The 21,575-nt window shown below is 40.8% G+C and overlaps 1 protein-coding gene across 16 annotated transcripts in view; it reads right to left on the bottom strand.

Moving 5' to 3' along the window:
* ZNF532 (zinc finger protein 532) overlaps window positions 1-20,649 on the bottom strand; it is a 66,405-nt gene extending 45,756 nt beyond the window's left edge. For 2 of the 16 annotated variants that reach the window (XM_039358066.1, XM_039358084.1), the window contains exons 1-2: window positions 15,363-15,624; window positions 13,466-14,843 (exon numbers count right to left, since the gene is read on the bottom strand). The gene's annotated coding sequence lies outside the window, so the exon portion shown is untranslated. Of the gene's footprint in view, window positions 1-13,465; window positions 14,844-15,362; window positions 15,625-15,767; window positions 16,290-16,998; window positions 17,050-19,523 lie in introns of those variants that run through there. The other 14 variants (XM_039358076.1, XM_039358074.1, XM_039358071.1 and 11 more) reach the window with 14 other exon arrangements.
* Window positions 20,650-21,575: the final 926 nt, after the last annotated feature.

Raw genomic sequence — 21,575 nt, forward strand, 5'->3', positions numbered from 1 at the left:
CGAAGTCATGTCCGACCCATCGCGACCCCATGGACAACGTTCCTCCAGGTCTTCCTGTCCTCTACCATCTTCTGGAGTCCATTTAAGTTCACACCTACTGCTTCAGTGACTCCATCCAGCCATCTCATTCTCTGTCGTCCCCTTCTTCTATTGCCCTCAATCTTTCCCAGCATTAGGCCCTTCTCCAGTGAGTCCTTCCTTCTCATTAGGTGGCCAAAGTATTTGAGTTTCAACTTCAGGATCTGGCCTTCTAAAGAGCAGTCGGGGTTGATCTCTTCTAGGACTGACCGGTTTGAACGCCTTGCAGTCCAAGGGACTCGCAGGAGTCTTCTCCAGCACCATAGTTCAAAGGCCTCAATTCTTTGGCGCTCAGCCTTTCTTATGGTCCAACTTTCACAGCCATACATTGCAACTGGGAAAAACCATGGCCTGGACTATACGCACTTTTGTTGGCAGGGTGATGTCTCTGCTTTTTAGTATGCTGTCTAGATTTGCCATAGCTTTCCTCCCCAGGAGCAAGCGTCTTTTAATTTCTTGGCTGCAGTCCCCATCTGAGGTGATCTTTGAGCCCAGAAAAATAAAATCTGTCACTACCTCCATTTCTTCCCCATCTATTTGCCAGGAATTGAGAGGGCCGGATGCCATGATTTGGGTTTTCTTAATGTTGAGTTTCAAGCCAACTTTTGCATTCTCCTTCTTCACCCGCATCAAGAGGCTCTTTAGTTCCTCTTCACTTTCTGCCATTAGAGTGGTATCATCTGCATATCTTAGGTTGTTGATATTTCTCCCGGCAATCTTAATTCCAACTTTTGATTCATCTAGCCCTGCCTTTCTCATGATGTGCTCTGCATATAAGTTAAATAGGCAGGGCGACAGTATACAGCCTTGCCGGACTCCTTTTCCAATTTTGAACCAATCAGTGGTTCCGTGTCCAGTTCTCACTGTTGCTTCTTGACCCGCATATAGGTTTCTCAAGATACAAATGAGATGGTCTGGTACTCCCATCTCTTTAAGAACTTGCCACAATTTGTTGTGATCCACACAATCAAAGGCTTTTGCATAGTCAATGAAGCAGAGGTAGATGTTTTTCTGGAACTCCCTAGCTTTCTCCATGATCCAGCGTATGTTGGCAATTTGATCTCTAGTTCCTCTGCCTCTTCGAAATCCTGCCTGTACTTCTGGTAGTTCTCAATCCACATACTGCTGGAGTCTAGCTTGTAGGATTTTAAGCATAACTTTACTAGCATGCTTAAAATGCATTTAAAGCATTTTTAAACCACATCAAGGAGATAACTGCAATGCCAGACCAAGATTTGGCAAAACATTTCAGGTATGAGTGCCAAAATATCAAATACTAACAAGGGTGAAACCCTTGCAAAATCTTTTGCAAACATGGTGAGGTATTGGCAATGCCTGGAATCTCATACATTCACAGTATCTTGAAAACCTGGATGTTTTCATTTGAGATTTGCAAAATTTGCCTGCTCTTGCTATTAAAAATAGTTTATATGTATTTAAATTGGGGGTTCCATAGACATGATCATGCGTTGGGAGAATCTCTAGTTCAGAGGTCTTCAAACTTGGCCCTTTTATGACTTGTGGACTTCAACTCTCAGCGTGTTGGCTGAGGAATTCTGAGAGTTGGTCCACAAGTCATAAAAGGGCCAAGTTTGAAGACCCCTGCTTAGTTGATGATCTCTGCTATAAACCAGAGGGAACAAATGGTGTTTGGAGATGAGAACAGTGCTGGCATTTCAAAACATCCCACTGTAAAACCTCAGGCACATTTAAAATTTTGCTTAAAAAAATCCCTGTTTCAAACTAATCATAATCCACCTTAATCATAAAGTTCAGTCTAATGTTAAATCAAAATACTGTAGAAGCAAAAATAGCTGGTAGGGAAGAAATATGAACAATCAGTTTATCTCCTCTCTTTCTCTTTTATCTTTATAAATTGCAGCTTATTACGCTCAAAGCACCTACTGTGGTAAACAAGTTGCTAGTAATTCAGTGTAATTTTAAATTGACTTGGCAAGATTATTTGAGCAACCTATTTATATCTGAGTTATAAACATCTGAATATCATAGGCAAAATGAAGAGTTGAAATGGAACGAACAGTTTACATACCAGGTGACTCAAAAATCTTATTAACCGCAAATTATGAGGCTCAATTTATCCACCACTCCTTCTTGCTTTATCCAAATTTTCCATTACAATATCTAAGAACAAAAATATTTCCTCCAATATTTTTTGCCTTTTTATTGAATGTGCTCTCCCCACATTAGGTATACTGACAACACTAATTCGTAACCTTGAAAAACTGAAAAAAGACTCCAGTCAGTTTGCAATGCTGCAGTGGATATGTAACTCACTCTCTCCAAATATTATTGCAAAACAGAGATTATCATAATTACATTTACTGAAGGATGGTCTCAGTATAAATGCCAAAAATATAAAATAACCCATCAAATAAAATCCTTTTATATACCCACATGCTAGTCATTTGCATGCATGTATATTAAGGCTGTGCGGCAGTTTAGATCCAATTCCAAACATTGTACCAATGGCTGCAAAGGGCACTCATCTGAGCACAATTCATTTAAAGAGTTTGAGACACATATACTATGTTGAGGAATCGCTTTTTCTGAATCAAATCCAAAACACTGTACAGGTAGTCCTCGACTTACAACAGTTTGTTTAGTGACCTTTCAAAGTTGCAACATCACTGAAAAAAGTGACTTATGACCATTTTTCACACTTACGACTGTTGCAGCATGTGATGAAAATTCAAATGCTTGGCAACTGACTCGTATTTATGACAGCTGCAAAGTCCCAGGGTCACGTGATCATCTTTTGCGCTCCTCTGACAAATAAAGTCAACCGGGAAACCAGATTCACTTAACAACCTTGTTACTAATTTAAGACCTACAGTTCGTTTCGTGACCTTTCAAAGTTGCAACATCACAGAAAAAAGTGACTTGTGACCATTTTTCATACTTACAATTGTTGTAGCATCCCCGTGGTCACATGATAAAAATTTGGACATTTGCAACTGGTATGCATTTGTGACAGGGTCATGTGATCCCCTTTTGTGACCATCTAACAAACAAAGTCAATGGGAAAGCCAGATTCACTTAATAACCATGCTACTAACATAACAACTGCAGTGATTCACTTATCAACTGTGGTAAGAAAAGTTGTAAAATAGGGTAAAACTCACTTAACAAGTGTCTCACTTAGCAACAGAAATGTTGGGCTGAATTGTGATTGTACACTGAGCACTAACTGTACAATGCCCAGATACCTTTGGATACTAATACCTCCCATCCAAAATACTATTAACCAATATAGAATCAGATGACGTTAAGATCCCAGGTCACCAGAGATGGGAATCAGTGAACTCTACCATTGGTTGCTAGACGTGACCTCTCACTCCCCGCTTTCAGTTAAAAAAAAATAAAGTGGAGGGAAGAAATCTGTTTTACTTAATGAATTCACATATTCATTGAATAAATCTTTAAATGAATTAATCTGATTAAACTGAAGGAGCCATGATGGAGCAGTGGTTAGAATGTAGTATTGCAGGTTAATTCTGCCGACTGCCAGCAGCTCGATCCTCACCAGATCAAGGTTGACTCAGGCTTCCATCCTTCTGAGGTTGGTAAAATGAGAACCCATATTGTTGGGGGCAATAGGCTGAATTTGTAAACCGCTTAGTGCTGTAAAACTGCAGTCCCCAACCTTTCTGGCTTGGCGCCCAGCGGGAAGGAGAGGGGGTAGTTCCCCCCGAGTGGCAGGACCTTCGCGTGCAAGGGGAGCTTTGCATGCGAGGGCAAGCTGGCAATGCAAGTGGCTACCGCTTGCATGAGGGGGAGCTTGCACGCCACTTGAGCCACCCGGCTTCAAATAGGCCACGGGCTGGTAGTGGACTATGGACTGGAAGTTGGGGACCCCTGCTGTAAAGCACTATGTAGCAGTATATAAGTCTACTGCTATTGCTGAATAGACAGAATCCAATCCATACCAAGTTCAACCAATCCTTCTCTCTCAAGTTACTTCATGACCATGGAAGATCTCACACCTCACCAATGTACTGTGACCACATACTAGGAATGTGGGAAATATTTTCCCAAACAGAATTTCCAAGCAATTGCATCAATACACAGGTAGTCCTTGATTTATGACCACAACTGAGCCTAAAATTTCTGTTGCTGAGACATTTAAGCAAGTTTTGCCCCATTTTACAATCATTCTTGCCACATTTGTTAAGTAAATCAGTGCAGTTGTTAACTTAGTAACAGGGTTGTTAAGTGAACCTGACTTCCCCATTCACTTTGCTCGTCAGAAGGTCATAAAAAGTGGATCACATGACCCCAGGACACTGCAACCATAATAAATATAAATCAGTGGCCAAGTGTCTGAATTTTGATCACATGACTATGGGGATGCTGCAAAGACCAAAGTGTAAAAAACATTTGTATGTCACTTTTTTCAATGGGGCTGTAACTTTGAACAGTCACTAAATGAACTGCTGTAAGTCAAGAACTATCTGTACTGAATCGAGCAGGAAGAAGTAAATTGCTTTTTTTTTCCTCCCATAAAAACAATATTGTCTGAAATGCATTAGCATTCTACAGCATTGTTCTACAATTCTTCCTCAATTATTTCTTTTACAACTTGCTGCGGAAAAGACGGAAGCTTTGTCACATTGGCAAAGGAGAGTTGCTTAGGCAACAGGCCTTAAGCAACCTTGCTTGCTTTGTAGTCCCATCCTCTCAATGTGGAAATATGCTCTGTTAACTGCAGTGAAATTGATCTCAATGTAAGAAACCATGGGAGATCAGTATAGGATGGCTTCTTATCTTGTTTATTAAACCCTACCAAACCTTTCTTACATTGTCCTTAGACACGACAACGCAGTCTAGTTTCCTAGCCTCAGTAAAACCATTTCTATGTGAGATTTTATTGTATAATTGCCTTGCTTGCTTTATGGAATTTTTGAGGATCCAGATAATATGGCAATAACTTTGTAATCACCCAACATTTTGCTACTATTGCACCCATCTTCTGCAACAATTGTTTTAAAATTGTTGGTGAAAAGGGCAAGAAACAACCAGCAATGTAAGCACAGACCTGAAAATAAGCAACTGGAATGGAGTGAGAATTGTTTCTTCTTTCCATTGCGATATTCAACTGCAAACAGTGGACACCTCTGGGGGACTTTGTGCCATGTCACAATTCCAAAATAATTTTTGTTTTGTTTTACATCAAACAGATATTCAATTAAAAACAGCTGATACTTCAGAAGATCTTACAAAGGACTACAGAGATTATGTGGCTATCTCACAACATTTCCAAGGATTTTTTTAAAAAAATTGAAACAGATTTGTTTTAATTTAGATCCTCAGAGGACACCATGTTTTTTCACCAGGGAAGTCTGATGTCTTCTGCAAGCAAGTATTTATCCTCAGTCTAGCATTCTCTGAGCTTACAAAATAGGAAATATGCCACAGAACAGAGCAATACATCTTACTCAAAGTAAGCAGGATCTACTTATAAATGTTCTCGGTTGCTTCAAAGCACAATAGGGTCAGACTGCAACTACACACACACACACACACACACATTTTAAGTATCCTTTAAAATGAACACAGTGGTCAACTACAACCAGTGTTTTTCTCTTTTTTCTTCGAAGGAGCAGTTTGAAAAAAAGAAATCCGGTATTTTCTTCATGAAGAAAATTTTCTTTATTTTCTATTCAGAGTGCCAACATGCTCCCTGTGGCTACTCCTGGTGCCTACCAGTCTCCCTGCCCACCTGCTTTTAATCTTTTTTTCAAATTAAATTCATGTTTTTAAATAAACGGCAAACCAGCATACTAAATAGACCTGTATGATCCTCTAGGAGCCTTATTTACACTGTCCTCTGAGCCCATGATATTAAAATATTTTTAGAAAACAAACATGGTTTGTTTTGGAAGAGTGCCCACCTGACCAGGAAACAGATAAAGCCTAGCCGAGACAGCATCTTGCTCCAGAGGGCATGACAGAGTAGCGGGTGGCTTTCTGGTAAATTGCTGTGATTAGAAAAAGTCAAGTTACACGGTCTTATTGCAATAAATAAAAATAAAGGAATATCAAAGCATTCCATTCTCCCAGGTTACTGTGTGGCAGACTTCAAATGGCAATTTTGGAAAAATTTAGACTCTAATAAGACCACTAGGTGGATAGTTGCTGAACTGCAAAATGTTTAAGGCAGTTTCAAAACACTGCAACTGCCACAATGGATTTTTTTTAACATGCTACAATTGTTAATTGATAATGTACTTGTAATCTATCTCACACATAACCTATATCTGAATCACCAACCTGTCTTCTCTTTCCCTTCCTCACAGTTCTGCCCAATGTAAATTCTAAATCTGGCTCAGCGCTCTGTACATCTGATGAAGGGAGCTGCACGTCTGCCTTTTAATAAAATGTGTTAGTCAGAAAAAGAACCCAGACTCCTGGGTGGTTTTTTTTTTTTTTTTTTTTTTGGTAACTAGCAAAGAACCCAGACAGTGGGATTCATAAAGCATATGCTATTGCATAGACTGTTGGGGATACAAAATTCAGGTTTACATGGATTTATAGCTTTATTATAAATGTTATGAATATCAGGTTGTCTTACTTATATACAACCATTTGCCAAGTTTCATTTTTAACTTGAAAGAAAGGGGTGCTAATGAACACATACTAAGGATACATCTAGCATTGTCATGGCAGCTCAGGTTGGCCAATATACTTAATAATAGATGCCACTCTAGCTTAAGTTGTAAGATCCTGCAATGCACGGATCTTGGTTTATTCTCATTTAATGCTTTCAACTAGGGATCTTGACAGGAGAGTACTGTATACGTTCCAACAATACATGAAATGCTACAGAAATGGAATTGTTTTACTTGAAAGAGAAGATTAGAAAAAATGCAACTGGACAGGCAGCTGAATTTAGATAACACACTAAACTAGAATAAGGTTTATTTATTTATTCATTTATTAAAAAAAATTCAACATGGGTAACTAACCTACTTTAATTTTCAAGGGGGTTGAATTAATCAACTGTGATCTAGTAGTAACATGGAAAGATTTCTGTGAGGGATACTTTAAATTTAGAAATCAATATTAAGCAGGAGGTTGGATTTAATGCCCTAAATAGTCTGTTCCAACTCTAGGGATTTGATCATCATTTGCAACCTTTTTATGTATTGTTTTCCATAGCATATTGAGGCAATATACACCATCAGTTTTGTGAACAGCAGGATACACTTCATGTAAATGTGGTTCATAATTACTTTCATATCAGTTAATACATCATACCTCAACTAGATGTCTAAGGCTGTCTTTGCAATACAAATCTTAAGCAATAACCACAAGGTTTAGGTTTGAATACTAGAATCATAATATTGGTCACCCTTTTGTTCAGGGAGAAATTCAAATGAAAGCATCTGTGATAGATGGCTGTCCAGCTCCTGCTTTAAAAAATGTCCCCATAGAAAGAAGCCCATCAACTCCCTCAACAATTAGTTCCACTGTCAACCTGCTCTTACCATTTCTGGAAGTTTTGCTTAACATTTAACATTTAACTGAATGAATCTCATCCTCTAATTCAGGATTTTCCAGAGTTGGTGACGTAAGATGTGTAGACTTCAACTCCCAGAATTCCCCAACCAGCATGGGGAATTCTGAGAATTGAAGTCTACGTGTCTTAGAGTTGCCAACACTGGAAAACCCTGCTCTAACTGAACCTGTGTCTTGGACTATAGAACAATAGAAGGGTTTTTTGTTTAAGTAAAGATGGCTTTCTTCTATGCAACACTCCTTCAGGATCTTGAAAAAGTGATTTGCACATTTGAAAATAGCGCCTCCCTCCTTAATCTAAAGGCAAGTTGAAACGCAGAGGCAAGTAGCTGCCAAAGTTTCATCCTTGACACCCTCATCATAACAATAACAATATTATGATTAAAGGCACAAACCAGCAGAAGATGAAACTAAACTAATGCTTATTTAATGAAAAAGATAAAAGCAAACTTAAGTAGCATTTTCCCCTTTCCTCTTCAATGTCTTCTCTCCAGTTACTAGAGCTTATAAAATATTTGTTCAAGTATTGATTAGATAACTCACTTTCCCAATAAGCCTGTAGGCAAAGTTGTTAAGGACTAAAGCGAGGAGTCTTAAAAGGGGCTGTGTCTTATTCAGTCAAAATAACCAGGAATTTTCAACTATATACAGCTACTCCTCAACTTACAACCATTTGTTTAGTGACCATTAATAGTTACAATGGCAGTGACAAATGACTGTTTTTCACACTTACGACCATTGCAGGACCCCCATGGTCATGTGATCAAAATTTGGATGCTTGGGAACTGGCTCATATTTATGACGGTTGCAGAATCCAGGGATCATGTGATCACCTTTTGCAACCTTCTGACAAGCAAAGTCAATGGGGAAGGCAACTTCACTTAACAACCATGCTAGTTACTTAACAATTGCAGTGATTCACTTAACTGTGGCAAAAGAGGTCGTAAAATGGGGCAAAGCCCACTTAACCACTGTCTTGCTAGCAACAGAAATTTTGGGATCAATTGTGGTTGTAAATCGAGGACTACCTGTAGAGGCAAACCATAGGTGTGAAAAGACTCCACATGTAATTTGACTATTGGTACTAATACATCAAGGGGCTCAGTGATGGGTCAGTGGTTAGAGCTTATCCGGGTTCGAGACCCAAGGTGTGAGTGGGTTCCTGTTACTTGTCCCAGTCCTGCCCAACTAGCAGTTTGGAAGCATGCAAATGCAAGTAGATTAACAGGTACCACTTCGGTGGAAAGATAACAGCGTTCCGTGCACCTTTGGCATGTAGCCCACCTGGCCATGTGACAGGAAAATGTCTTTGGATAATGTTGACTCTCTTGGCCAAGAAACGGAGATGAACACCATGCCCTAGTTCAGTGATGGCGAACCTTTTAGAGACCGAGTGCCCAAAAATTGGCCCCGCCCCTGCTCCACCCCCTGCCCACCCCCGCTCTGCCCCCACCCCAACCCCGCTTGCCCACAGCACCACTCACCACCTCAGGGCCTGCCGCAGATTGCCCAGGCAGCCCAGCAGCGCTATGGCGGCCACATGCTCTGCCTGCGCCCTGCAGCATCAACTGCATGATGGGGTGTGAGGGCAGAGTCTTGTCTACGCTGCCTGGCTGCCATGTCCTTGGCTGCGCTGCTCCGTGTGGGCCACGCTCAAGGGTGAGTCTCCTTCAGGGGGGCTGCTGGAAAGGGGAGGCAAGGCTGGGGCAACGGCACGTGTGCCCACAAAGAGGGCTCCGAGTGCCGCCTCTGGCACCCGTGCCATAGGTTCGCCACCACTGCCCTAGTTGGACATGACTGGACAGAGGAAACTTTCTTTTTACTCATACACCAAGCTGCACAACCAATATTAAATTAAGCCATAATTTGTTTAACCTTGGCTTATTAAATAATTCACAGGCACCAGTAAGCCATATACCATGGTTTACAAGTATATTGGCTAGATTCACACATTATGTTAAGCAAAAACCAAACTAATCACAATATTACTTATTACAGCTGATTAATATTTGGCTTCCTTTCCTTTCTATTGCTGTATTTATCTCCAGTTTTCAGCTACGGTCTCCTTCCTCATCTGCTTGTCCCTTCACGTCATACTTTTCTGCATCCTATTTTCAACTGTTTCAGAGTAAACCAGTTGTTTTGCCCCACCCACAACAACAGTGTTGATCATTATCCTTTACATTTCTAAAAATAAAATGCATTTAATGCATCTATAAATAATGGCTTCTTGATGCAATTCCAATTGATTGGAATGCTTCTTCCCTAGAAACAGCATGCACAATTCTGCTATTAAACTAGACACTACAATGGTCATAAATATGAATCAGCTGCTAAGCATCTGCATTTTGATCATGTGACCACGGGGATGCTGCAAAGGTCGTAACTGAAAAATGGTCGTAAGTCCCTTTTTTCAGAGCCATTGTAACACTGAACGGTCACTAAATGAATCTTTGTAAGTCAAGGACTACCTGTATTGTTTAATTCTGTACATTGCTTGGAAAGGAACTGTAAGAGAGGTAGTAGTATAAATATTTTACATAAACAAAATAAATTCATGAGATTTAATAAAATTAAATCTCAATCTTGAGACTGTCATTCTAGTTCTTCTGTAATCTTCTTATATGTTGTAATAATTCCCAGAATTCCTACCTAGAAGTCTAGGAAAGGTGTTCCACAATGCTTACCTCACTGGCCACTGTATTATAGAGCAGGGGTCCCCAACCCCCAGGCCATGAACTGGTAGTGGTCTGTGGCCTGTTAGGAACCAGGCTGCACAGCTGGAGATGAGCAGCGGGTGAGTGAGCAAACCGAAACCATCCCCCCCCCAATTCGTGGAGAAATCCTATTATGTGACTAAATGCAATCCTATCATCCCTTGTAGCCATGAGCAGAAGAAAGCTACAATCATCCCAGATTCCCTAAACATGTGAACTCAGCTGAGATAAACAGCTGATATGGACAGAAATAAAATACAAGTATGATGGAGAATGAAGGATTACATTATAACAGTAGCCATAGCTTGGAGTACTTGAAAAGCTGAGAAGTGAGCTAGATGTGACCAGATTATCAGTGATCATTAGCAAGGCCACTCCAATACATCTTCAATATTCAGAGCCTTTTTAAAAAACACACACACGATGGAATGTCTCAGCAGATGGCAATGCCATAACATCTTCTCTTGGTTTGGAAGGTAAGCAGAATTGGGTAGGGTGTATCTGGGCTGCGAGAGAGACTGGGAAAAGAAAAACAAGGAAAGCACTTCTGTCCTCTTGCCAAGAAAATTACAGGGTCCTCTATTGTAAGACCTGTCACCTTATAATAGAATCGTAGATAAAAGGCAGATTAACTCAATAGACAAATATTTTTATGGCTGCAAATACGAAAACATCTGCCAGGGTGGAGTCATATCACTAATTCTACTTTTATCTTTTTGCTTTTGTTTTATTTCAATATGCTGATTTGTGATCACAGTAATATAATCTGAGTTGAGATTAGATACCAGGTTTGCCCTAAAATTAGGCTTCTAATCTTTCCGTTAGGAGCTGGCAGGCTATAATATTAACAACATTCTGAGTTTGACAGTCATTTGGTTAACACTTTTACTGTTAGCAAGAACAGGGGATCTCCACTGAATGCAACCTGCAATAGAAAACCAAGTTTCCTCTCCCTGTTTGGATAGTAAGATTTGGGACATGCTGCTTTGAAGAAACAAAAGGCAGATATGAGCTATACCCGTCTCCGGATTCTAGATGTGCTAGCCTCAAACCATGTTCCCAGTTTCTAAATATATTTCCATATTAATTAAGAAACCACCATGCAGACTGCTAAACAATTTTTCTATTATCTGGATATCAACAAGCCTAGACTTTCAAGCAACTAAGTTGCCAAATGTTATTCCAATCCTTCTAGGTTCTTGGAAAATCACTGTTACTAGAAAAATAAAATGTTTTATACTTTAGTTTCAATGCAATATGCAAAGATTTACATCATGCCAATCTTCTGAGATTCAGTGAAACATTAAAATTAAGGAATAATAAGTAGTTCTGAGAATCTGGTAGCTAAATAAGTGCATACAAAGTGGGCAGAGAAAGTAAAAAAGTAAGATCATAAATAAATGATTTGTATCACCAAAATCATATAGTTCTATAGTACTGCTTCAGATTTTGTCCTGGTTTAACTCTTCCACTTGACATACTTATATTGCATTAATATGTACTTGGGATTTTTTTTCTCCCATGGAAACAGTAATCTATGATAAGAGAGCAACAAATGTTTTGTACATTCAAGTTATTGCCTCTTATATCAGGCAGGCATTCCTGGACCAGCTGTTCAAAATCCTAAACGGAAATTGCAGATCTTTTTTTTTTTTTTTGGCCTTTAAAAATATACAGAAACTCATCTTGGCAGAATAATACAAGTGGTTTTCCATTGCTTTCTTTTAGGATGTTTTCTTGACTTTCCAGTCTAACTACAGTCCTGAATCTCCCTGTTGGTTTCCCTTCCAAGTACTAGCCAGGGCTGAGATGCTTAATTTCTAGATCAGTCAGTGTCAGCTAGATGTTGCCTCCTGGTTCAATATTTTGCCTATTTGTCAAACTTAGTTTGGCACAGAGTCGTAATATATCTCTCCTTTCTAGCTTAGTCAGCCACACCTTGAAAGTCAGGGAATGTTCTGGAATGGCCTGCAATGCTGTAGGAGAAGAACTAGTGGACAGAATTTGGAAGTGTACTTATTATAACCTTGAGTCCTTTGAAATGCTTTAGATCTGTAGTTAAGAAGACAAGACAAACCAAGAAATATTCTGTTGTGGTTTCCTTTTCTTTTATTTCCTTTGCTAAAACAAACAGAGCAAAAGCCATAGACAATTTTTTGTATAAGAAGACAAGTCCTGGTAACTCCAAAAAAAAAAAAAAAAACCTGAAATATATAAAGACGTATGATGAATACATTCAAACCTGCTAAGACAAAGAAACACCCATGTCTATCTTCTATCTTTGATCAATGTATCCAGTGAAAATAAAGCAAAAGTATTTCATTTCAGAAAAGGACATAAAACCTGCCTAAATTGGGCCTGCAGGCCAGATTCTCCCCATGCTGTCATTAAATTATTGTGCCTTGCTCAGAATCAACTACTGGAAGAAGGCAAAAGGCCAGTCCTTAGACATTAATCTGCATTTTCTGCCTAAAAGAATGGCCTACATGGCTTAAAAAAACCCCTCCCCTAAATTTCTTCTCTACAATGTTTGTATATTTTAAATAGAAATAGCCAAAGAAACATAAACAGTATCTGTTCAGTTTTTTACTGTGATAGGAAAGAATTTCCAGCATAATGTTTGAATGAAAGGGGAAGAAAACAACCTTTGCAGCAAGAAAGATTAAATGAAGGCAACATGCAAACAACCCGAAGCATGTATGGTGAAATACTACTTCCAAACCTAAGCTGACTGAAGGATATCGTCTCAAGACAAAGCACTGTTACTCACAATTTTAGAAAAGCCTACAAAATATAAATAGGTGAACATCTGCCCCCACCCCCCATGGATTGGAGCTGACCCTTAGAAAAAGCCTCAGTGCAGAACAGCGATCTATCTTCCCCCACCATGTAACAGGGACTGGTGGTTTCTAAGACAGACATCCACAGTTAAATACAGAGCTATTGTATATTGGTATTATTAAACACTAACACAAAGATGGTATCACAGCATCCTGGGCTCCTTCATGCAAGCTATTCAATGCCCTGTCAAAATTGAGAAGCACAGTACATTAAAACACCAGACCAAATATTTTCAGGCTTAACAGATCACATGCAATTTTTCAATACACTACAATTTATTCCTTAAATACCTTATGTCATCTGCTGCAAAATCAGGAAATAAAGAGGTTCCTTAATGCTTGTGTCACCCTCTAAAGTAGCGAGTCCTGCCTGTCATCAGCTTCCATGGAACTTGCCCAATCAAAAGACTCCCAGGGCTTTTAAGATTGTCTACTTTATTCCGCTGGAATACAACAGACACCCTAAATATTAAACTCCATCAGAACACATTTTCTTTCCCTCAACTGTTTATCCTCTATCCTTAGTTATTATTTTCCATGACTGTACATTCATAATACCAATTGTCAGCCACGACAGGGTGGATTGCTGTAACTTCACAATGCACATAAAATTCCAGGGTTACTGATGATTTCCTGTTTTAGGAAGTCACTGTTTCTAGCAAAATAACCCCCAACGCAAACAAAAATAAAAGTCCTCCAATACCTTCTTTAAGAGCCTTTGTTCTTCCCTTTGCCATTTCATTACTGCTTCATCTTACTTCCCACTCCCTTTCCCTGGAGCCTCCAGCTTCAGCATAAGATGCAAAATGTCTGCTCTTTATCTAGGTATACATTTCTTTTTTTTTTTTTTTAGAGAAGGAAAGCGAATATTATCCACAATCTAAGGCTGTGAAGCTTTGAGTTAGGAGGAGACATTGCTTACCAGCTGATGCACTGTCCATCCGGTTCCTATTTGAATGTCATTAATGTGAGAATATTGCAATTTAGCCTACTAGTAATCCACTGGAGTTCTGCAAACCTTTTGAAACAGATCCCCTCCTCTGGATTGCTAAAATGTTCAGCGCAAGATTATTTAATTAGCAAAATTCACAGGATGTCAGGAAGACGTACATATGCTAATTTGTATAAAATGTACAGTCTGTCTTAAAACTGTCTTTGACTTCCAGATCAAAGCAAGGTTATCTCATCTGAGCCAACAAAAAAAAAGAGAAAAGGGATAAGAAGTCATGTTGATAGGATGGAGGAAAAAGATGTTAAAAGTTTAATGATCAAGTAATTCAAAACAGCTCACTGCTATATGGATCCCAATTTATGTCTATCGTATGGGGCCCTCTTCTTTTATGATTAAACAGTAGCAAGGAAATATCTTCCTATAAGGTGTATAAAAAAAAAGACTGATTATGGTTAAGTCTTTGTAAATAAGAGTTCTAATCCTAGGTTATCTGAAATCAGTTTAACAGCATTTCCTCTCTTAACTCAGACTACGGGTTATTCTCTAGTGTGTCTCGGTATGGAATCACACACTGTGTTCAGGCTTTGTTACCATGTTATGCCCATGCTCAGATTGTTACACCCTTAAGAAGCACTGCAGCTCACCTTGTGTATTTTGCCTTGTGACAATTTTTTAAATGCCAATGATGCCGATGAAGGTTGCACAAGCACAGCAAACCTGAAAGAGTTAAAGGCAGCTCTAATCAATAGGCCTGAAAGCAAAACAAGAGCATGCCTCTTAAAGCTTATTTTGCAAAGGCTTTCATGCGCAATTTTACAACAACACTGTTTTTTTGGCCTTTTGCACAGATAGATATACGCAGACACAGATTTCATTTTTTTTCCAGAAAAGAAATCCACAACACAACCACAGTTAAAAAAAGAAAGAGACAGACAGAGCAAAGTAGCAATCCTGAGCCACATGCATAAAAGGGAAATGCAATCCAACCCATTTTTATTTTGCTGTTTAAAAACAAAACAAGCACCAAGATATCAAAGTGTCCCACTTAGCAAAGGAAACAATTTTCTTTCTTTCTTCTTAATAAGGGTGATAAACCTCAGTCATGGTCCATTCTTTTATAGCATTACCATTATTATCATTATTTTCTAAAGGTTTGAACCAGCCAAAGTTATCAGCCATTGCAAATAGGCACATACATACACAGAAACCTTTATGACTGTTATAGTAGCCACATACCAGAGCTGTGTGTCTAAAAGTGTGCATTCACATATTGTTAGGGGACGGTATCTGTTCTGCAAGATCCTCTGCTTTTGGTGCCATGGAGGGAGGGCGGGAGGAAGCCATCTCAATAACTGCATTGTGTTCAGGAGCTGAACTGCCTCAAACCAGTTTCAGCCGGTTCTGGTCACCCTACGTCGAAAGCTATGGCAACCCTCACTGAGTTGCCAACAAATCCTGAAAACCAGAGTGGTTCGGTTGTTTTCTTCTCTGGTGTGAAGATAATTTTAGTTTGGTTTCTCCCCCCCAGCCCATCCCCTGCAATTTCAATCACAGCCCCTTACACTGAGAGAATGAAAGAGAGACAGAGAGACAGAAACATTTGATATTTTTAGCTTTTTCTCTTTGCCGTCCAGAACTTACCTTCCAAAACCTGGCTGAAAAGCTGTGTATGTCTTGAAGCTAACAAAGAGAGACCGCAGTTGTTGGTTGTTGTTGTTTTTTTTAATGCTCACAGGATCTCCTTTGCTGCATGAAGGATACTCGGCCACAAGAGCAAGCAAACCCCCCCACTTCCACTTCTGTTCCCCAAGAGAGGGAGATGCTTCAATTGAGTGACATACTTTCCTATGCACTCTCAACATTGGGGCATTTACAAGCCGGATTTCCATGTTCTCAGACCCCACATCTATAGAACATTTGGAGTGGCTATAAAATAGTCCTTGCTCTTCACAAAGGACTTATGGCCAACCTTGTCTATCCACTTCCAAGTCACTAGTAACTTACATGTATCATAGCAACAGTTGTTACAACTACAAGGCCTTCTCTTCACTTATGCAAGACTCCTTCCTCACAAGATGTCCACCCTGTCATGCAGAAGTTCCATGTGCCTCATTGAGGTTCATCTCTATATAATATTAGATAATGTCAGCAAATGTTGTTTTTCTGCAATTGGAAGCAAGGTGCCATGAGAAGTTGACTCACCTTTCTGCAATATTAAAATACAGATGCCCGTAACACACCATTTTCCAAGTTGGTGTTTTCTAGATGTGTTGGAACAGCAGCTTTCAAAATTCCCAGTCCTAACCATAATTCCTTCTTTGTGGAAGGAATTCCTTATTTCTGCCTGGCATCGTTAACTACAGCATTCACATTTTCATTCAGAGATCTTCCTTCCTTCTTCTCCTTACAAAATGGCTTCCAAATTCAACCTTAACAGCAGTAAGATTCCTAAATTTCTATAGACTAAAACCTCTTGTTTCCATAATTCAAAACCTCCTCAACGGCAGATTTTAAGCTAGAAAAGAGTCTTATTCTGTTTGTCTCCTCCAAGAATTACGGATTACACATAATCATTCTGGGTAGCTTTCCAGTCATTTACTGGTTGTTGTTATGGGAGTTTTGGCCCAGTGAATATGGGAAAAATATAGCTCCCAGCTTCTCTCACCACCAATCATAGTGATGGGACTGTTGTTTATTGTACTTCAACATCTAAAAAGCCAGAATTTCCCAATGCCAAACAATCACGGCCATTCAACACAAAAACAGAAGCTACCATTTTGATAAAACTGCTTATTGCCATTCAGTAGTTTCTGCCATCATTACACAAATGCACCCTATGAAAATTTAAGTATAAATTACCATAAACTCTTACCCTTCACTTCTCAGTCATATTATAATGGCAGGACTGATTTGCTGGCTGCCTCTGTAAGAAGAAATGCAAGTACTAGTGTTTGGCTGCAACAGTACATCAATCAAATATACAGCATTCCATCTCACATCGTGGTCCACCAAATGCATTCAGGAAGCACACAAATAGGACCACAACAGACCCCTCCTTTCCTATTGTGTGTCACATCTCTGGTCTCCACACCTCAGGAGAGATATTATGGAACTGAAGAAGATACAGAATAGGACAATCAAGATGATCAGGGGGCTTGAAAACAAGATAGAATGATTGGTGAAGTTTGATTTAGAAAAAAAGAAATACAAACATTATAATTAAGGTTTTTTAAGATTATACATGGTAAAGAAAGACTAAACTGGGGAAAGTTTTCCCATCTCCCATAATACTAGAACTAGAGGCCACCCAATGAACATAATTAGTAGATTTAAAAATAATAAAAGGAAATATTTGTTCATGTAGCATGTAATCAACATTAAATAACTACTGCAAGATCTGATGCTGGCCATTATTTTATGTTTGTCAAATGAAGATTAGACATACTCTTAAAGGACAGTTCAGTCAAGGTCCTCTGGCTCTGATGAATGGACGTAGGGCAGCTCACTTTTAAGTATTAGGTCCAGAGCAGCAATAATGGGAGAGGAAAGCTCCACTGATTTCTTATCCTATCTCTTCTTAGATACATTTGATAAACTACCACATCAAATGGAATGATGGTTAAAAGGGTTTAAGCCCGATCTACAAGCTATTCTCACGTTCTTAAATATAATACAGAGATCTGTCTCACAAGGAAGCCCAGATTCACCTCATGCTAATCTTCTGACTCTACATTTGGATTCAACCAACTCCTTCACAAAGTTCTGCTGCTCAATAGTGCTCAACACAGAGGAACAATTTTGCAATGGCAACGATTCCACCAAACAACTGTGACATCAGACATACATTTCTCCATTATATTTTCCCTACTATTATCACTTTCTCAGCAAGCCGCACCCTTTTATGTATCACTGTCCTTCTGTTCCCGTGCAAATATCTCCACCTCACAAATATACAAACATTGTTCTGCATAACCATAACCAATGATCGACCTATAGATTAGTGGAAGTGTCCAGTCTTACAAGCAAAAGGACCAGTTTCAGCCTCTGTTATCTCCTGTTACGTGATGGTAAAGACCATTGTTGTAAGAACTGGGAGATGGACAATCAGAACAGATAAAGTTTCCTGAACTTATATTCTCCATGGGAACTGAAATTGGAGGACACCAGCTTGAAGACATCAGTTTAAGGAGGGCTGGAGAGCATACTGAAAAGCTAGATGGACCAGTACAGTGGACTGGAATAATGCAATTATTTGAATATTTGCAAATATCCAGCTGCTGTTTGCAGAGCAACTTCTCCATGTTGGTGGTAGTAATGAATGGAAAAAACACCCAACTTAGAGTTATGCCAAATATGTGACTCCCACATTATTGTTACATCCCTATTATAGCTATCAACATGGAAAACAATCTTGTCACTGGCACTTGTGTTCACCATCTCTGCATTGTGCAACCATAACCATCTAGAAATGAGGCTTTGGCATCACACATTTACTACATTGTTATCTCATATTCTTATCCGAAGGGTTATGTCTACAAAAGAGAGTTTCCCTTCAATAACTCAAATAGGCAGTGACAAATAAGGATTGGCTCAAACTCTTCTACCTAAGTGCATTTCAATCTCAATCACTCTGTGTCAAGAGTGAGATTCTATCCACCCAAAAATATTAATTTCAAAATTCAGATAACTCAATCACACATCTAGAATCTTAATTCTTTTGTTTCCAGTCCTGTGGCTACGAATATCTGGAAATAAAAGTTGATCATCACTTTCACCAAGCAACTAATAAATGGGTCAAGACCACCCAATTCCCTAAGCACCATGGTATCTCTTTGCTCATGCTTTGTCATGGGGAGGGGAGATAACATGACTTCCCAACTTGACACCCTCTAGATGTCTTGTGATTATAATAGATATGTTTGGTTGGGCCTACAACAATGTAAAGACAATGTGACCTCTTCCATGTGGTCTTCCATATCTGATTTGGGGCCTGTCTTAGCTCCAACATGTACTTCAACATCTATATAAATGTTTTAAATAAATAAAAGCTTATTTGGTTAACAAACTATTCTTTTTTACAGGCAGATGGCCAAGAACCACAGCCAGAAATAAAGGAAGTAAGGTGTAGCTACCTAGATTTAACTATAAGGGAAAACTTAATGATCACATCTCTGGTCGACCTATAGAGCATGTGGGTTCTCCATCTTTGGAAACGTTTAAGAATAATCTAGACAGGCTGCTCTCGTAACCAGTTGTTTTTCCTGCATGTTGAGAAAAGCCTTTAACCGGATGATATCCGTAGCCCCCTCCAACTCTAAATTATCTGATCCTCTCTTCCCACTTTCACGTCTTTCCAACAAGGCTGAGAGGGCCAGCAAAAAAGCTACCCAGCATTACCTGAGAGAAATCCTCAGTGAAATTTACTGGAGCTTCCAGCAAATGGGCACAGGCTTGGCTGATGCTCTGGGGAGGGCAGGATGAGGGCCTGAAAAAGTCACCCCATGGATAATACCCTTGCCAGCAATGCCCTACGCTCCCGGTGGCCCTGCTGGGCTTTGCAGAAAGAGACAAAACAAGGCTGCTTTGCGGGGAAGAAGGAAAGCGCCTCTGCCAAGCACCGCTGACCGAGGCCTTGCTCAGTCAACCATTTCTGCGGCTGCGAACCAGCTCTTTACGGCTTCCAAGCGGGCGCGCTGAAAACCTCAAGCCAAACGCTCCAGCAGCCCCAAGGCCTCCCCGAGCTCCAGCGAACCCAAGGTGGCCAGTCCTCCGCCGAAGCCGCCTCTGAAAAACTGGGACTGCGTCTCCGGCCTAATCTTCGGCGCCTGCGCCGGGACGCGAGCGTGGCTGCTTTTCCCCTCGGCCGGCGAGAGCACCAGCGGCCTGCCTGGCCCTTTCCAAGCTGGTTCCCGGTCCTCTTTCCGCGGAGGCCGCCGGCGCTTAGACTCCAGCGGGGAAGCTCTAAAGCTTGCGGGCTCCGAGCGGAGCGAGAGGCGACCGCGGCAGCAGCGGCGGCGGCTCCTCCTCGTTGTGCCTTTGCGGGGCTCGGCGATGAGCCATAGCCGGGAAGGGAGCTGGCTGGAGAAAAAGATGTGTGCCTCTCCCCCACACCACTACCCAGGCCTGTGTGTAGGCTCTGCAGCAGCCAGGCCCCGGCAGGGTGGACGGAGGCGAGGAGAAAGGACTCTCGCTCTGCCCCTCGAGAGATGGGCATCTGTATCTCTGCAAAGAGAGCCCGAGAGAGTCTGATCCCCGCTTCCCAACCTCGCATGCAAACTCTTCATCACCCCCATGCAAACAGACCTGCTGCTGGTGGTAGCTTTTGGGCAAGAGGCCAGGGTGCTGCCACGCGGGGAGGGGCCGATCCTGCCAGGGTGTTTTTCAGACAGACATGTTTAAGGGTTTCCTCCACCCCGCCAAAGGGCGCCTGCAGCCAGCCAGAGGCCTGGCTTTTAAAAGATGGTTGCACATAAAGGCAGGCAGGCAGGCAGACGCAGGGAGAGCGAGCCTTTTGCAGGGACGAGGAGGGAGGGGGGAAAGGTGGGAGCGGTGGGGGCTGCCTCTCTAGCTTGGGAAGAAGAGGAATGGATGGGCTTGGGCTTGGGCTTGGGCTTGGGGGGGGGGGAAGAGCTCTCCCCTGTGGATTCAATTTAAAACTTGCCACTGGAGTGTGAAGAAGAAATGGTGGAGGAGGAGGAAGAAGGGGGGAGGAAAAGATCCCCCCCCCAACGGCCATTATTAGTGGTTCTTCTGAAGCTTGCCTTCCTTCCCCTCCCTGTCACTTGATAAATCAGGGATTCCCTCTTGTGCAGAAAGCAGAGAAAAAGAGGTGGTTGTTTTTTAAAAGGGATTCAACATCCCCCCCCCCTTCCCCTTCCTCGGCATGTTTTAATTACCGGTGAGGAAGAAAGGAGCAGCTTGAAAAAAAAAAAAGATCTGCAGTCGTTCTTTGCTGCAGGGGTAGAAGGGAAAAGCTGATCTTTTTTTTTGGTTCTCCTAATTATTAAAAAAATCTACATATTTTTTATCCTAAGTGGAAAAGGGAAGGGTGGAGGATTTAAAAAGAAGTATGTAGCCCTGCAAGGGATATCTCAGTTGACTTTTGCAACTGAAAAACCAATAAAACAGACTGATCCACAAAAACATGGGTGATGATAAATGAGAGGGTCCTTAAGGATTGGGTGCCGGATGAGGTGCCGGTGGCTGCTGCCCTCTTCCTTTGTAGCCCTCAGATTTTGTGCCCCACCTATAGTTCCAGTCATGACTCAGGCCCAAGTGCTATTCTCTGCAAATAAAAAAGCTCAGGGCTTGGTTTGGAAATGAGGCCATCAGCTTCAGAAAGAAAGAAAAAGGGAGGGAAGGGTGTATGAAGAATTTTGGGGATTGGGACCCCCCAGAATTATTTTCATGGCAGGGAGGAAGGGAGGAAGGAATCTGCTTGATCACATG

This window comes from Crotalus tigris, unplaced genomic scaffold (genome assembly GCF_016545835.1).
Source record: "Crotalus tigris isolate CLP2741 ecotype Arizona unplaced genomic scaffold, ASM1654583v1 scf7180000018975.1359446, whole genome shotgun sequence".
In the NCBI taxonomy this organism is placed as follows: Eukaryota; Metazoa; Chordata; class Lepidosauria; order Squamata; family Viperidae; genus Crotalus; species Crotalus tigris.